Source organism: Panulirus ornatus, chromosome 18 (assembly GCF_036320965.1).
Source record: "Panulirus ornatus isolate Po-2019 chromosome 18, ASM3632096v1, whole genome shotgun sequence".
In the NCBI taxonomy this organism is placed as follows: Eukaryota; Metazoa; Arthropoda; class Malacostraca; order Decapoda; family Palinuridae; genus Panulirus; species Panulirus ornatus.
Window position 1 is genome coordinate 16,548,910 of NC_092241.1, and position 19,939 is coordinate 16,568,848.

Here is a 19,939-nt window from a genome sequence, read left to right on the forward strand (position 1 = left end):
TCTTTCGTCTGTTTCCTTGCGCTACCCCGCTAATGAGTGAAACAGCGACAAAGTATAATAAAAGTATATATATATATATATATATATATATATATATATATATATATATATATATATATATATATATATATATATATATATATATATATATATGTATATATCCCTGGAGATAGGGGAGAAAGAATGCTTCACAAGCATTCCTCACATGTCGTAAAAGGCGACTAAAGGGGACGGGAGCGGGAGGCTAGAGACCCTCCCCTCCTTGTATTTTATCTTTCTAAAAGGGGAAACAGAAGAAGGAGTCACGCAGGGAGTGCTCATCCTCCTCGAAGGCTCAGATTGGGGTGTCTAAATGTGTGTGGATGTAACCAAGATGAGAAAAAAGAAGAGATCGGTAGTATGTTTGAGGAAAGGAACCTGGATGTTTTGGCTCTGAGTGAAACGAAGCTCAAGGGTAAAGGGGAGGAGTGGTTTGGGAATGTCTTGGGAGTAAAGTCAGGTGTTGGTGAGAGGACAAGAGCAAGGGAAGGAGTAACACTACTCATAAAACATGAGTGGTGGGCGTATGTGACAGAGTGTAAGAAATTAAATTCTAGATGGATATGGGTAAAACTGAAAGTTGATGGAGAGAGATGGGTGATTATTGGTGCATATGCACCTGGGCATGAGAAGAAAGATCAGGAGAGGCAAGTGTTTTGGGAGCAGGTGAATGAGAGTGTTAGTGGTTTTGATGCACGAGACCGGGTTATAGTGATGGGTGATTTGAATGCAAAGGTGAGTAATGTGACAGTTGAGGGAATAATTGGTATACATGGGATGTTCAGTGTTGTAAATGGAAATGGAGAAGAGCTTGTAGATTTATGCGCTGAAAAAGGACTGGTGATTGGGAACACCTGGTTTAAAAAGAGATACATACATAAGTATACCTATGTAAGTAAGAGAGATGGCCAGAGAGTGTTATTGGATTACGTGTTAATTGACAGGCGCGCGAAAGAGAGACTATTCGATGTTAATGTGCTGAGAGGTGCAACTGGAGGGATGTCTGATCATTATCTTGTGGAGGCGAAGGTGAAGATTTGCAGAGGTTTTCAGAAAAGATGAGAGAATGTTCGGGTGAAGAGGGTGGTGAGAGTAAGTGAGCTTGGGAAGGAGACTTGTATGAGGAGGTACTAGGAGAGATTAAGTACAGAATAGAAAAAGGTGAGAACAAAGGAGGTAAGGGGAGTGGGGGAGGAATGGGATGTATTTAGGGAAGCAGTGATGGCTTGCGCAAAAGATGCTTGTGGCATGAGAAGCGTGGGAGGGGGCAGATTAGAAAGGGTAGTGAGTGGTGGGGTGAAGAAGTAAGATTGTTAGTGAGAGAGAAAAGAGAGGCATTTGGACGATTTTTCCAGGGATATGATGCAAATCAGTGGGAGATGTATAAATGAAGGAGGCAGAAAGCCAAGAGAAAGGTGCAAGAGGTGAAAAAGAGGGCATATGATAGTTAGGGTGAGAGAGTAACAGTAAACTTTAGGGAGAATAAAAAGATGTTTTGGAAGGAGGTAAATAAAGTGCGTAAGACAAGGGAGCAAATGGGAACTTCAGTGAAGGGGGTTAATGGGGAGGTGATAACAAGTAGTGTTTATGTGAGATGGAGTGAGTATTTTGAAGGTTTGTTGAATGTGTTTGATGATAGAGTGGTTTTTGGTCGAGGTGGTGTGCAAAGTGAGAGGGCTAGGGAGGATGATTTTGTAAACAGAGAAGAGGTAGTAAAAGCTTTGCTGAAGATGAATGCCGGCAAGGCAGCAGGTTTGGATGGCATTGCAGTGGAATTTATTAAAAAAGTGGGCGACTGTATTGTTGACTGGTTGGTAAGGTTATTTAATGTATGTATGATTCATGGTAAGGTGCCTGAGGATTGGTGGAATGCTTGCATAGTGCCATTGCACAAAGGCAAAGGGGACAAAGGTAAGTGCTCAAATTACAGAGGTATAAGTTTGTTGAGTATTCCTGGGAAATTATATGGGAGGGAATTGATTGAGAGGGTGAAGGCATGTACAGAGCATCAGATTGGGGAAGAGCAGTGTGGTCTCAGAAGTGGTAGAGGATGTGTGGATCAGGTGTTTGCTTTGAAGAATGTATGTGAGAAATACTTACAAAAGCAAATGGATTTGTTTGTAGCATTTATGGATCTGGAGAAGGCATATGATAGAGTTGATAGAGATGCTCTGTGGAAGGTATTAAGAATATATGGTGTGGGAGGCAAGTTGTGAGAAGCAGTGAAAAGTTTTTATCGAGGATGTAAGGCATGTGTACGTGTAGGAAAAGAGGAAAGTGATTGGTTCTCAGTGAATATAGGTTTGCGGCAGGGGTGTGTAATGTCTACATGGTTGCTTAATTTGTATATGGATGGGGTCGTTAGGGAGGTGAATGCAAGGCTTTGGAAAGAGGGGCAGGTATGCAGTCTGTTGTGGATGAGAGAGCTTGGGAAGTAAGTCAGTTGTTGTTCGCTGATGATACCGCGCTGGTGGCTGATTCATGTGAAAAACTGCAGAAGCTGGTGACTGAGTTTGGTAAAGTGTATGAAAGAAGAAAGTTGAGAGTAAATGTGAATAAGAGCAAGGTTATTAGGTACAGTAGGGTTGAGGGTCAAGTCAACTGGGAGGTAAGTTTGAATGGAGAAAAACTGTAGGAAGTGAAGTGTTTTAGATATCTGGGAGTGGATTTGGAAGCGGATGGAACCATGGAAGCGGAAGTGAATCATAGGGTGGGGTAGGGGGCAAAAATTCTGGGAGCCTTGAAGAATGTGTGGAAGTCGAGAACGTTATCTCGGAAAGGAGAAATGGGTATGTTTGAAGGAATAGTGGCTCAACAATGTTGTATCGTTGCGAGGCGTGGACTATGGATGGACTTGTGCGGAGGAGGGTGGATATACTGGAAATGAGATGATTGTGGACAATATGTGGTGTGAGGTGGTTTGATCGAGTAAGTAATAATAGGGTAAGAGAGATGTGTGGTAATAAAAAGAGCGTGGTTGAGAGAGCAGAAGAGGGTGTTTTGAAATGGTTTGGTCACATGGAGAGAATGAGTGAGGAAAGATTGACCAAGAGGATATATGTGTCGGAGGTGGAGGGAACGAGGAGAAGTGGGAGACCAAATTTTAGGTTGAAAGATGCAGTGAAAAAGATTTTGAGTGATCGGGGCCTGAACATGCAGGAGGGTGAAAGGCGTGCAATGTATAGAGTGAATTGGAACGATGTGGTATACCGGGGTCGACGTGCCGTCAGTGGATTGAACCGGGGCATGTGAAGCGTATGGGATAAACCATGGAAAGTTCTGTTGACCTGGATGTGGAATGGGAGCTGTGGTTCCGGTGCATTATTACATGACAGCTAGAGACTCAGTGTGAGAGAATGGGGCCTTTGTTGTCTTCCTAACGCTACCTCGCTCACATGACGGGGGAAGGGGGTTGTTATTTCATGTGTGGTGGGGTGGCGATGGAAATGAATAAAAGGCAGACAATATGAATTATGTACATTTGTATATATGTATATGTCTGTGTGTGTATATATATGTATACGTTGAGATGTATAGGCATGTATATTTGCGTTTGTGGACGTGTATGTATATACATGTGTGTGTGGGTGGATTGGGCCATTCTTTTGTCTGTTTCTTTGCCCTACCTTGCTAAAGCGGGTGACAGCGACAAAGCAAATAATATATATATATATATATATATATATATATATATATATATATATATATATATATATATATATATATATATTTTTTTTTTTTTATTATACTTTGTCGCTGTCTCCCGCGTTTGCGAGGTAGCGCAAGGAAACAGACGAAAGAAATGCCCACCCCCCCCCCCATACACATGTATATACATACGTCCACACACGCAAATATACATACCTACACAGCTTTCCATGGTTTACCCCAGACGCTTCACATGCCTTGATTCAATCCACTGACAGCACGTCAACCCCGGTATACCACATCGCTCCAATTCACTCTATTCCTTGCCTCCTTTCACCCTCCTGCATGTTCAGGCCCCGATCACACAAAATCTTTTTCACTCCATCTTTCCACCTCCAATTTGGTCTCCCTCTTCTCCTTGTTCCCTCCACCTCCGACACATATATCCTCTTGGTCAATCTTTCCTCACTCATCCTCTCCATGTGCCCAAACCACTTCAAAACACCCTCTTCTGCTCTCTCAACCACGCTCTTTTTATTTCCACACATCTCTCTTACCCTTACGTTACTCACTCGATCAAACCACCTCACACCACACAATGTCCTCAAACATCTCATTTCCAGCACATCCATCCTCCTGCGCACAACTCTATCCATAGCCCACGCCTCGCAACCATACAACATTGTTGGAACCACTATTCCTTCAAACATACCCATTTTTGCTTTCCGAGATAATGTTCTCGACTTCCACACATTCTTCAAGGCCCCCAGAATTTTCGCCCCCTCCCCCACCCTATGATCCACTTCCGCTCCATGGTTCCATCCGCTGCCAGATCCACTCCCAGATATCTAAAACACTTCACTTCCTCCAGTTTTTCTCCATTCAAACTCACCTCCCAATTGACTTGACCCTCAACCCTACTGTACCTAATAACCTTGCTCTTATTCACATTTACCCTTAACTTTCTTCTTCCACACACTTTACCAAACTCAGTCACCAGCTTCTGCAGTTTCTCACATGAATCAGCCACCAGCGCTGTATCATCAGCGAACAACAACTGACTCACTTCCCAAGCTCTCTCATCCCCAACAGACTTCATACTTGCCCCTCTTTCCAAAACTCTTGCATTTACCTCCCTATCAACCCCATCCATAAACAAATTAAACAACCATGGAGACATCACACACCCCTGCCGCAAACCTACATTCACTGAGAACCAATCACTTTCCTCTCTTCCTACACGTACACATGCCTTACATCCTCGATAAAAACTTTTCACTGCTTCTAACAACTTTCCTCCCACACCATATATTCTTAATACCTTCCACAGAGCATCTCTATCAACTCTATCATATGCCTTCTCCAGATCCATAAATGCTACATACAAATCCATTTGCTTTTCTAAGTATTTCTCACATACATTCTTCAAAGCAAACACCTGATCCACACATCCTCTACCACTTCTGAAACCACACTGCTCTTCCCCAATCTCATGCTCTGTACATGCCTTCACCCTCTCAATCAATACCCTCCCATATAATTTACCAGGAATACTCAACAAACTTATACCTCTATAATTTGAGCACTCACTCTTATCCCCTTTGCCTTTGTACAATTGGCACTATGCACGCATTCCGCCAATCCTCAGGCACCTCACCATGAGTCATACATACATTAAATAACCTTACCAACCAGTCAACAATACAGTCACCCCCTTTTTTAATAAATTCCACTGCAATACCATCCAAACCTGCTGCCTTGCCGGCTTTCATCTTCCGCAAAGCTTTCACTACCTCTTCTCTGTTTACCAAATCATTTTCCCTAACCCTCTCACTTTGCACACCACCTCGACCAAAACACCCTATATCTGCCACTCTATCATCAAACACATTCAACAAACCTTCAAAATACTCACTCCATCTCCTTCTCACATCACCACTACTTGTTATCACCTCCCCATTTGCGCCCTTCACTGAAGTTCCCATTTGCTCCCTTGTCTTACGCACTTTATTTACCTCCTTCCAGAACATCTTTTTATTCTCCCTAAAATTTGATGATACTCTCTCACCCTAACTCTCATTTGCCCTTTTTTTCACCTCTTGCACCTTTCTCTTGACCTCCTGTCTCTTTCTTTTATACATCTCCCACTCAATTGCATTTTTTCCCTGCAAAAATCGTCCAAATGCCTCTCTCTTCTCTTTCACTAATACTCTTACTTCTTCATCCCACCACTCACTACCCTTTCTAATCAACCCACCTCCCACTCTTCTCATGCCACAAGCATCTTTTGCGCAATCCATCACTGATTCCCTAAATACATCCCATTCCTCCCCCACTCCCCTTACTTCCAGTGTTCTCACCTTTTTCCATTCTGTACTCAGTCTCTCCTGGTACTTCCTCACACAGGTCTCCTTCTCCTATATATATATATATATATATATATATATATGTATATATATATATATATATATTTTCCCTGGGGATAGGGGAGAAAGAATACTTCCCACGTATTCCCTGCGTGTCGTAGAAGGCGACTAAAAGGGGAGGGAGCGGGGGGCTGGAAATCCTCCCCTCTCGTTTTTTTTTTAATTTTCCAAAAGAGGGAACAGAGAATTGCGCCAGGTGAGGGTATTCCCTCAAAGGCCCAGTCCTCTGTTCTTAACGCTACCTCGCTAATGCGGGAAATGGCGAATAGTTTGAAAGAAAAGAAAAAATGTATATATATATATATATATATATATATATATATATATATATATATATATATATATATATATATATATATAGGTCTCCTATATATATGTATATATATATATATATATATATATATATATATATATATATATATATATATATATATATATATATATATATATATATATATATATATATATATAATTCTGACATGTACACCTCTTAAGTACGCCTCATACTCTCCATTCGTCCAAACCATTTCTGCACGCTCTCCTTAGCTTTTTCATATATACTTCTCTTGCTAGCATACCTCACATTTCCCCAATCATTTCTCATTCATTCAGCTCTCCTTACAGAATATATCCTTAGATATTTCTTCCCTACCACATCCACCCTCGTCTCAATATTGTAGAGGTTGGATTACTCTTATCATCCAACACACCAATGTTTGTCCTCACAGACACTGACCTTTGCTTCCACACTCTCCTCAGTGTACCCACCTTATAGTTTACTTCAACCCCCATTATTCCATATGCTGGCATGTCCACTCCCTGGTATATATACATTCAGTTCCTCCAGGCTCTCTCCATTCAATCCTACAATCCAATCAGCCTGCCCACCACCTCTCTCTCTCTCTCTCTCTCTCTCTCTCCCTCTCTCTTTGTTTCCTTCACCCCCCCTCTCTCTCTCTCTCTCTCTCTCTCTCTCTCTCTCTCTCTCTCTCTCTCTCTCTCTCTCTCTCTCTCTCTCTCTCTCTCTCTCTCTCTCTCTCTCTCTCTCTCTCTCTCTCTCTCTCTCTCTCTCTCTCTCTCTCTCTCTCCTCTCTCTCTCTCTCTCTCTCTCTCTCTCTCTCTCTCTCTCTCTCTCTCTCTCTCTCTCTCTCTCTCTCTCTCTCTCTCTCTCTCTCTCTCTCTCTCTCTGTCCATTGTTGAAGTTGATAACCCTACTATTATACACTTTATCTTTCAACTTCTCCTTTCACACATTTTCCTGCTTAAGTGCGTTTGTATCAAAACAAACGAATAAGGCTTAGAGAAATAATTCTCCCTTTGCTTAGTCTTTTATACCTAATTTTGGAAACCTATGACATATGAAGGGACGACTTCCATACCCTCCCTTCCTCTTTCTCAGCTGGACGGATATACTTCACACACCAGCCCTACATTACGTGATATCGTCTTCTTAGCCGGGATCACAGCACATGTCTACTTCACCAACCCTGTACCACATGACCCTCTACCGTTGGTTAGTGGTCATAGGATATGTGCACGATGCCAGCCCAGCACCACCTGACGTCACTTCTAACGTCTACTAAGAAAACTTTTCCATCCACGTTACGCTTTGCTGACCCGCGTCGGGGTGTTAATTGCCCTGATGTCAGGGAAGGTGAGCTAGTCCGTAAGTTCACAAAGGGAAGGTAGTGTATGATGTGTGTGTGTGTGTGTGTGTGTGTGTGTGTGTGTGTGTGTGTGTGTGTGTGTGTGTGTGTGAGTGTGTGTGTGTGTGTTTGTTTGTCTGTTTGTGTGCGTGTCTGTGTCTGTGTGTCTGTGTGTGTGAGTGTTTCTGTCTGCCTGTCTTTCTGGTTTTTTGTCTGTCTGTGTATTTGTTACATTAATGTGGTTTATATTTATATTTCCTAGGCTTCTGCTTTTCTGTATCCGTAAATAGTATGATGAGAAACAGGATGTAGCTATGAAGAACGTTTTCAAAATTCACACAGCCAAGACTTAAGATGGGGAAGGAAAGAGGAAGCAACTTAGTTCCTTGAGAGCAAGCCCTTATTACTTGTTGATGTTCACACCGTCAACAAAGTTGTGTTGTGTCTGGCACCTTCCTCATCCAGAGCACCACACCAGCGACATACTGACACATAGTGTGTCTGGCACCTTCCTCATCCAGAGCACCGCACCAGCAACACACTGACACCTAGTGTGTCTGGCACCTCCCTCAGCCAGAGCGCCAAACCAGCGACACACTGACACACAGTGTGTCTGGCACCTTCCTCAGCTAGAACACCAGTGACACACTGGCATTTAGTGTGTCTGGCAACTCCCTCAGCCAGAGCACCACACCAGCGACACACCGGCACATAGTGTGTCTGGCACCTCCCTCAGCCAGAGCGCTACACCATCGACACACTGATACATAGTGTGTCTGGCACCTCCCTCAGCCGGAGCGCTACACCATCGACACACTGATACATAGTGTGTCTGGCACCTCCCTCAGCCAGAGCGCTACACCATCGACACACTGATACATAGTGTGTCTGGCACCTCCCTCAGCCAGAGCACCACACTAGCAACACACTGATACGTAGCAACTCCATCAACCACAAATACGTAACAGTGCGTATTGCAATTTATTTCAGGCAAATACGTACCTAAATACTAGTTGGAAAAATTCTTGTCTGATTTTCGCATAAGTTCCATACATCTCTGGGATACTTACGAGGCTGTTCCATCATTTAATTTCTATTGATGTCCCCTGTTTCCTCTGACCATCTTCTCTATTTCTCTTTCTTTCTTTCCTTAGTCTTAATCATAGCCTGTGAATACCCTCCTGAAATGTCTCCTTTATGTAAATTTCGAACCCTGCCTAAGTACCTCTTGCTACATAACTTTATGCCAAGCGCAATCATTAATAGTCGACCCCTTACTCGTATGTCTTGAATATATCTACCAATTATCTTTTTTTTCTTAGTCTCAGACTCTGGATTTGACATGTTTATAGCCTCTATTAGTCTTTCATGGATATTTCTTTGTCCTTCATCCTTTTCTATCTGGCTGGAAATTGCTTTTCCATTAAAAAAGAAATTCGCCAGTGATTTACGTCTTTGAACCCCTGCTTCCGTAATGTTCATTAATGTTTTCATCACCTATATCAACCATAATGACACTGATTCATAGCAATTCCTGTTGATAGAAAAAAGATTAAACATTTGAATATAATATGAATGGAATACATCATAATTTTTTCGTTCTAGAAATAGGAACTTGATTCATCAACAACAAATAATGTTCTTTGACAAGAATATTAGCTTATTTATTGATGCCACCTTAAGCTTACGTTGGGGACATGTTGCTAATTGGAATCTGTTGGTAATAAGCTCATTAGCAATAGTAAAAGTGAGGCAGAGTTCTCCCTCCCACTGTGTCAGTTCAAGTTGTTGAACACGGACAAATTTGACCTAATTCTATGTGAGAGGTTGTTTTTCTGGCTATTTAAACATTTTGTGAGTGCTAAGAGTATGGGAAGTGACGGTACTGCTGCATCCTATGTGATACCAGTACTGGTGGTGGCACCACTCTTGCTTTCCCTTTGTTGATTTAGTAGGTGGTACGGTAACTGCCACCTCCTGCCGTCGGCCTCGTGGTGGTGTGTCACGCCTCACAGCAAAGCCAGCCCCATGGCACTGCGTCAAATCTCACACTACCACATTAACACACTGATCTTTACGACAAGATAAGCTGTCTGGCCTGAGAACGTTCAGGACGACGTAACGCCGGAACCTGACACCCTCTCTAACCAGTGAGCTTCTGTTCCCCTCTCACCAAGGAACTTCCATCCCTCCCTCACTATCCTTATATCTCGCCAGGAGCATGAGGAAGGGATAATCCTCCTCTAGCAGTAAGCTTAGCGAGAAGAAGTGGGGATTTGCTACAAGCAGTAAACGCAACAGTTTGGAGCAGGAGTAGAAAACCTGCTAGTGGTAAACTCAGCAAAACAGTAGGATTATCAGAGAATAACGTTTCAGCGATAAACTATGTAGATAAGAAAACCCTCGTTAGATGTAAGCTCAGCATGCATGAGCGGGAGCACGTATAAGCTGCCTGCAGAAATATTCAGTAAGCAACGGAAGAAGTCGGGAATGTATCGCTAGCAGTAAACTCAGCAGGCAACAACACGAGTAAAGGTTGACCTGTGAAGCAATAAACTCTGCCGGCGGCAGCATGTAGGGACACCCCTTTGAGAGGATCAAAGGCAGGGATACCCTGCCACAGTACTGTACCATCACAACTGATACGTGTAAAATGTTAGTGTTTTCGCGTCGAAGGGTGGGTTGGTAACGTGTCTTTTCTCTCAACCTGAGGAGCTAGTTTCAGTTTCAAAGGTTTTTCTATCTTTGAATGTCTCTCCTGATGACACTGAATTTCTGGTGTAGAATTTCGTCTAATAGCACAATATACACAAAGGTAGTTACTACGTCAGCCTCCGACCGTCGCTACTTATAGTCCATTTTCGTTAATACCGCTTCATTGATGCATTTCAAAATAGTCTCCAAAGAAAAAGTAAATCTACAGTATATGTTTTCTGAAAAATTAAGATAAGAAAGGTTTCTTTTCCTCATATTTCGCTCGAACTTACTGAGATGTATAGCAAAATTTCAAACGTATCCTTAGATTTTCTATGGGCCCTTCACTTATCCTATGAGGCTCAAGTATTATAAAATCTACTACTCCTCGGAAAGTGATAAGTAGAATGTCATAAACATTTACAGACGAGAACTTATATAAGGCAAACATATCGTTCAGTTGCACATGAATATGTTTGTGGATGACACCAAGATCATTAAAGTGGTAAAGTATGATGAAGAATCCATCAGCTTATCAGAGAACTGATGAAACTTAACCCGAGTAAATGCAAACCATTGAGGATGGGGCACATTTTGGGGAGGGCCTTGACAAGGGAATAAGCAGAAATAAGGTGCAAAAACTTGTGTGTGAGAAGGACTTGAAAGTCGACATTGTATCGCACCTCGCTAGAACCCCACATAAGGAGTATATCAGAGAATAGCTGTCTCCTGACAAATATTAGAATCACATTTAAGTACAGAGATCATGGTATTATCAGCAATTGTTCACATCACACATGAGGCCAAAACTAGAATATAATTCTAAAGTTTGGTTAACGCACTGAAGGAGATGCAAAGAACTTATACAGAAGGACCAGAGAAGGACATGGAAATATTACTAGTAAGAAAAAACAAAGGGACTTTAGATGACAAGTTTTCGGCCATTATTTGCCATCTACGGAAGAGAAAAGAGTAAGGGGTGCATTGATAGCAACCTACAATTCCCTTGAATTAGCTTGATGATGTAGGCAAGGAACAGGTTATCAAAAAGGGCAAAGAAAGAGCGACTATGGGCCATGGCAGCCAGGGGCCATGGTCAAGCAAGAAGAGACATAAAGACGTACTTTTATGACACGAGAGCGCTGGGTGAATGGGGATGGCTGGTTGATAATACTGAGAAGTGGACAGTACGCCAAAGCTTGAACAGTTACAGTGTGTGTGTGTGTGTGTGTGTGTGTGTGTGTGTGTGTGTGTGTGTGTGTGTGTGTGTGTGTGTGCGTGTGTGTGTGTGTACATACGACGAGAATTTGTCAAAAAAGGGGGCCAAGGCGTAGTGCTCAATGTAGGAAAATATAAAATTACGAAGAAGGGGTCGTGCGAGTTTTGTGTTGTATGTGAGATGGAGAGATGCTATGCTAGCCCACGTGAGTGTGCGGCAGAGAGATGTAACAGTTACCTGAGCCAAATAAATGACACTTGACAGCCACTGAAGTGCTGGCTCACTGTTCAGCCGTTACTAATCCTCCCGATGCCAATGTGGGTGCTACTGATATCATATCTCCATGGTCGGTGGCTGTCTACCATATACTACGTACCAGAGAGAGAGAGAGAGAGAGAGAGAGAGAGAGAGAGAGAGAGAGAGAGAGAGAGAGAGAGAGAGAGAGTGCTTGTGTGTGTGCTTGTGTGTGTGTGTGTGTGTGTGTGTGTGTGTGTGTGTGTGTGTGTGTGTACTACCTATTTCTACTGGCCGGGGAGGGAGTATCATACACTTTAATGAGTACTGTCTGCACTAACCATGTCTTCAGTCATTCAGTTCCATTCATCCTCCCGTCATATATCACAAGAGTACTGCCTCACACCTTTCTTAACCAAGATAATATCATGCTCATAAAAACCTGCCTCATCCATCTTCAGCAAGTCTACTTAGAGCAAAACTCTGTTGAGATATTACGGTCGTTGTATGAACCACCTGCTGGCGTGGTTAATGGAGGGGAACTTTACCGTTGTCCAATACTTAATGAGGTGCAAATTTTTCTGTTGTTCAGAGCATAGCCAGTGAGTTATGGGAAACTCACATTAGCAAATTCGTATTTTCCGTTTTAAAGTTACCATGTATATGATGCTACGCTCTCTACTTCCTAATTTCGGAGAATAACCAGGTGTTAGAGATAGAAGTTTGAAATATCATCTAAAGTCTGGAGGCCTTTGTTTCCATCCTCTTATTCAAGATCTAATAAGCAACACAATATGACTTCCCTCACTTGTAAATTTTAGGAACTTCATACACGGTGTTGAAAATCTACAAGAATGGTAATATTCATTATCGAAAACCTTCGTTTCCACTGTACACACGTCCTCATCATGGCCATTTGTACTCATGTGGACGAATCAGGTAATCTGGAGAGCACAAGACACTTCCACATAACAACCTTTTCTAAGAACTTTCTCCTTTAGGAATAATACGTTGCCAGGAAACAACCAAAGACAAGATGACGTTGCCCAGGAATCAGGAAAGAGTTTGGAAGGAATTCAGCCGTAAGCCAAGTGAGTTCCTTAGGAATGTTGTTTAGACGCGACGGATATCTTGGAAAATATGCTGTCTGGTGGTGGGTTATGAACCTAGACAAAGCACTGCTTGCAGTTGGCTCAAAAATTGAAGGACATTCTGATGGGAAGAGCTGAAAAGGGAAATGAAATGCAATGGAAAGGTGGCTGTTAGCTTTGAGAGAGGTACTCCTGAAGCAGTTATAATCTTGGACTACCAACATGCAAATATGGATGAGTGAGACGTCCCTAGGAGGCAGCTGAAGCCTTGGAAGAAATCTCCTGGGAAACAAGAAGAACCTGACGGAGAATAGCAAAGATTGATTTAGGTCTTGTACCAAATTTTCATGGAATATGAATGCAAAATTGGATGAGACGTTGCTAGGACGTAGATGAGCATTTGCAAATATGTGCAAAAATATCATTATAAACTCAACAAGAAGCTAGCTAGGAGGCAGCCTCGAATACGGAGAAGAGTGAGATCTGGGAAGTGGCTGCGATTTTAAGGGACAAGATGACAAAACGTGCACGGAATTCAGAAATACCCGCCTGTTCTCGTAGAGGACGCGGCCTGAGGGCTTGTGAAGCGTGTCGGGCAACTGTCACCTGAAATTTACAGGACTTTGAGGCGCACCTCAGTCAGTGTTGAAGTTGTTCACTTCTTTTCACGTAGGACGCGCTTATAGTAACACGAGCGATGGAAAGAGTTTCTGGACCCAAACACTTGGTCAGATATCTGCAGTAGCTCGTTGGTTTACAGTTCTTCATGCAGGGAAGCTGAGAAAAAAAAAACATGGTTTAAAATAACTGATGATACTCTTTTAAGCTTCCATAAATAAGTATAATTTATGTCTGAGTCTAAAGATTCATAAGAGGTCTAAACGATATGGCTTCAAACGAGCAGAAGGTAAGACTAACACACCACCCAGTGATATATACCACACGTTCTCAATCGGAGTCACTTTTTTTAAGAAATCATTTCATCAGACAATACTTGAAAAAACAAACAAGAAAAATTAGTTAGCAAATATCTAAACGAATGCTAACTCCTCTCCCACGATCCCCTTTTATGGAGCTCCAGCAAGGAATCCAGGCCTCGTCCACCGGCAGGGACAAGAGGTCAAGAAGTGTCAGTTGTCGTCGGCTACATAGCCTGCCACACGTTACTCCCTGGTCCAAGAATTCTAAAATCTAAAATAAACGAAATATATACGTAAAGATAGAAAAAAAAATTCTTTGTTGGTGTCGAAAAATCAGGTAGGCATGCGAACACTGTCCATGAAAATCATAGAATAGGAAACCTATAACTTCACCTGCCCAGCACCAGCGTCCAGTACCGCGGGAGCCGCCCATGTGTATGGCAGGCCAGCCCAGTTTTTACCCCGGTCCTCCCCTGTAATCGCCCGGATTATGTACTCTGTTCCCCAACAGATCTTCCCAAGGGAATGGATTTTTCCCCCTTTATTCTGATCTCTTTTGTTCCCTGGACGGATTATGCGTAGCTGCGTGTTGTTAGAGGTACGACCCCACTATATGTGTGTCTGTTTGTCTGCTAGAGTACTACCTACGCTCTCTCTCTCTGTTTGTCTCGCTCGCTCTCTCTCTCTCTCTCTCTCTCTCTCTCTCTCTCTCTCTCTCTCTCTCTCTCTCTCTCTCTCTCTCTCTCTCTCTCTCCATCCTCCTTTTTTCTATGTTTTCCGTGTGTTTTTCTGTCACTATTTTTTCTTCTTCGTCATAAATTTCTTTTCCTTTAACATACTTTGTTTTGTTGAAATTACTTCAAGCAAAAAATGCAATTAAAAGGTAAAGGCTCTTTACATTTCTGAGTTTTTGGCTTAATTCAGTCAGCGAACAACACATTGTGGCATTCGTTCTCCTCTCATAACAGAGTCAAGTTTTGCTGAAAAGACCACAACAGTTCAGCTTTGAGATTGTTTAAAGAATGCAGCTAATAAAGGACCTTCTCGAAATTCACTTAGTAATTACATTTACAAATATACTATGCTGTTTTTACTTGTAATTAAGAGTTCGTGGATGCTCATTAAATGTCATTGAAGAAGAGCAACAACAACAAAAATCTATGATATTAGTGTCGTGTCATATTTTAATACTAACCAGCCACGAGCAAGTGTCGTCATCGAGGCTGAACTATAATGATTAAAAGGAGGTGAATTATGTGGTACAGGCGAGAAAAAGTACGTGAAAAACACTAGAATTGATGCATGTACATGATGTAAAGGAAAAGATATTAAGTCTAGCCAAGTAACTTGGGCTTAACGGGGCATAAGATCCTGTGTTCGTAATAAAGAGGGTGTAAAAGGATGCCGGAAATGACTTAAACCCATTGAGGATGGTAGTACATATCTGGTCGGCTGTTGCCTTTAACCTAATACCTACTCTCTCTCTCTCTCTCTCTCTCTCTCTCTCTCTCTCTCTCTCTCTCTCTCTCTCTCTCTCTCTCTCTCTCTCTGTGACCCACAATAATTTGCCATATAAAATTCATCTGGAGTTCTGGGTGATATTAAACAAGGTTTCTGATGAATTACAGTATTGTGAGCTGAGGCCACGGCTCAGGACTAGCACTAAAATAACACACAGGTCATAACTCAGAGAATATTTCCTTACATCCTTGATGTGATGTCCTATGGTACAGAATTACGCCCATCAGTAATTTCCAGCAGCTGGTAAATTAAGTTAGACTAATGAAGAAACAAAGAGCAAGTTGCTTCAGGAAGTTATTCTGGTAGATAAAACTTTGGATTAATGTGCAACGAGAAACAACGTAACGCAAGAATTCCAGGTGTATATCTGGACGATTATTCACAAGGCAAGACAAGAGAGTGAAAAGACTATGAGGGAATGGGGAGCCTGTGAGGCATTATAGAGATTGTGGAGGAGTGAGGAGACAGTGAGGGATTAAGAAGACTATAGAGGAGTGACGTAGAGACGATGAAAGAGTGAGGAGACTGTGGAGAAGGAATATTGAGAGAGAGTGGAGAGGATTAGGTAGTAATGATCCTGTGAAAGAGTGAAGAGACTGTGGAGTGAGGACACTGTAAGGGAGTGTAATGCGGAGTGAGACAGTGAGAAGAGTGTGAAAGAGTATGGAGACCGTAGAGGAGTGAGAAAGGTATGCGAGAAGGAGGAGCCTTTGAGGGAATAACGTGTGGAATGACGAAACTATTAAGATATATCGATAGAACTTGCACAAGGCTTATTTATGATTCACATCTCTCATGTCCACTTCCTTGCTTCACCATTACGTTAAACCTTGTCTTACTAAAACAGACATTTTCTTAGGCTGATACAAAAGTGGAAATCGAGTTACCACCCACTGTGGTTACTACACTGTAGGAAGTACGATCTAAGGCCAACTATGAATTATAGACTCAAACACTAATCATAAAAGAATCCAGATATTCCTTGCTTATGCTCGGGTTCGAGCACAAAGGTACAAATCATTGGTAGATATATATAAATATATATATATATATATATATATATATATATATATATATATATATATATTTTTTTTTTTTTTTTTGCTTTGTCGCTGTCTCCCGCGTTTGCGAGGTAGCGCAAGAAAACAGACGAAAGAAATGGCCCAACCCACCCCCATACACATGTATATACATACGTCCACACACGCAAATATACATACCTACACAGCTTTCCATGGTTTACCCCAGACGCTTCACATGCCCCGATTCAATCCACTGACAGCACATCAACCCCGGTATACCACATCGCTCCAATTCACTCTATTCCTTGCCCTCCTTTCACCCTCCTGCATGTTCAGGCCCCGATCACACAAAATCTTTTTCACTCCATCTTTCCACCTCCAATTTGGTCTCCCTCTTCTCCTCGTTCCCTCCACCTCCGACACATATATTCTCTTGGTCAATCTCTCCTCACTCATTCTCTCCATGTGCCCGAACCATTTCAAAACACCCTCTTCTGCTCTCTCAACCACGCTCTTTTTATTTCCACACATCTCTCTTACCCTTACGTTACTTACTCGATCAAACCACCTCACACAACACAATGTCCTCAAACATCTCCTTTCCAGCACATCCATCCTCCTGCGCACAACTCTATCCATAGCCCACGCCTCGCAACCATACAACATTGTTGGAACCACTATTCCTTCGAACATACCCATTTTTGCTTTCCGAGATAATGTTCTCGACTTCCACACATTCTTCAAGGCTCCCCGGATTTTCGCCCCCTCCCCCACCCTATGATCCACTTCCGCTTCCATGGTTCCATCCGCTGCCAGATCCACTCCCATATATCTAAAACACTTCACTTCCTCCAGTTTTTCTCCATTCAAACTCACCTCCCAATTGACTTGACCCTCAACCCTACTGTACCTAATAACCTTGCTCTTATTCACATTTACTCTTAACTTTCTTCTTTCACACACTTTACCAAACTCAGTCACCAGCTTCTGCAGTTTCTCACATGAATCAGCCACCAGCGCTGTATCATCAGCGAACAACAACTGACTCACTTCCCAAGCTCTCTCATCCCCAACAGACTTCATACTTGCCCCTCTTTCCAAAACTCTTGCATTCACCTCCCTAACAACCCCATCCATAAACAAATTAAACAACCATGGAGACATCACACACCCCTGCCGCAAACCTACATTCACTGAAAACCAATCACTTTCCTCTCTTCCTACACGTACACATGCCTTACATCCTCGATAAAAACTATTCACTGCTTCTAACAACTTGCCTCCCACACCATATATTCTTAATACCTTCCACAGAGCATCTCTATCAACTCTATCATATGCCTTCTCCAGATCCATAAATGCTACATACAAATCCATTTGCTTTTCTAAGTATTTCTCACATACATTCTTCAAAGCAAACACCTGATCCACACATCCTCTACCACTTCTGAAACCACACTGCTCTTCCCCAATCTGATGCTCTGTACATGCCTTCACCCTCTCAATCAATATCCTCCCATATAATTTACCAGGAATACTCAACAAACTTATACCTCTGTAATTTGAGCACTCACTCTTATCCCCTTTGCCTTTGTACAATGGCACTATGCACGCATTCCGCCAATCCTCAGGCACCTCACCATGAGTCATACATACATTAAATAACCTTACCAACCAGTCAACAATACAGTCACCCCCTTTTTTAATAAATTCCACTGCAATACCATCCAAACCTGCTGCCTTGCCGGCTTTCATCTTCCGCAAAGCTTTTACTACCTCTTCTCTGTTTACCAAATCATTTTCCCGAACCCTCTCACTTTGCACACCACCTCGATCAAAACACCCTATATCTGCCACTCTATCATCAAACACATTCAACAAACCTTCAAAATACTCACTCCATCTCCTTCTCATATCACCACTACTTGTTATCACCTCCCCATTTGCGCCCTTCACTGAAGTTCCCATTTGCTCCCTTGTCTTACGCACTTTATTTACCTACTTCCAAAACATCTTTTTATTCTCCCTAAAATTTAATGATACTCTCTCACCCCAACTCTCATTTGCCCTTTTTTTCACCTCTTGCACCTTTCTCTTGACCTCCTGTCTCTTTCTTTTATACATCTCCCACTCAATTTCATATATATATATATATATATATATATATATATATATATATATATATATATATATATATATATATATATATATATATATATATATATATATATATATATATATATATATATATATATATATATATATAATCCCAATCACCAGTCCTTTTTCAGCACATAAATCTACAAGCTCTTCACCATTTCCATTTACAACACTGAACACAACATGGTTTAAAAAGCGAAATATACATAAGTATACGTATGTAAGTAGGAGAGATGGCCAGAGAGCGTTATTGGATTACGTGTTAATTGACAGGCGCGCGAAAGAGAGACTTTTGGATGTTAATGTGCTGAGAGGTGCAACTGGAGGGATGTCTGATCATTATCTTGTGGAGGCTAAGGTGAAGATTTGTATGGGTTTTCAGAAAAGAAGAGTGAATGTTGGGGTGAAGAGGGTGGTGAGAGTAAGTGAGCTTGGGAAGGAGACCTGTGTGAGGAAGTACCAGGAGAGACTGAGTACAGAATGGAAAAAGGTGAAAACAATGTAAGTAAGGGGAGTGGGGAAGGAATGGGATGTATTTAGGGAATCAGTGATGGATTGCGCAAAAGATGCTTGTGGCATGAGAAGAGTGGGAGGTGGGTTGATTAGAAAGGGTAGTGAGTGGTGGGATGAAGAAGTAAGATTATTAGTGAAAGAGAAGAGAGAGGCATTTGGACGATTTTTGCAGGGAAAAAATGCAATTGAGTGGGAGATGTATAAAAGAAAGAGACAGGAGGTCAAGAGAAAGGTGCAAGAGGTGAAAAAGAGGGCAAATGAGATTTGGGGTGAGAGAGTATCATTAAATTTTAGGGAGAATAAAAAGATGTTCTGGAAGGAGGTAAATAAAGTGCATAAGACAAGGGAGCAAATGGGAACTTCAGTGAAGGTCGCAAATGGGGAGGTGATAACAAGTAGTGGTGATGTGAGGAGATGCAGTGAGTATTTTGAAGGTTTGTTGAATGTGTTTGATGATAGAGTGGCAGATATAGGGTGTTTTGGTCGAGATGGTGTGAAAAGTGAGAGGGTTAGGGAAAATGATTTGGTAAACAGAGAAGACGTATTAAAAGCTTTACGGAAGATGAAAGCCGGCAAGGCAGCAGGTTTGGATGGTATTGCAGTGGAATTTATTAAAAGAGGGGGCGACTGTATTATTGACTGGTTGGTAAGGTTATTTAATGTATGTATGACTCATGGTGAGGTGCCTGAGGATTGGCGGAATGCGTGCATAGTGCCATTGTACAAAGGCAAAGGGGATAAGAGTGAGTGCTCAAATTACAGAGGGATAAGTTTGTTGAGTAATCCTGGTAAATTATATGGGAGGG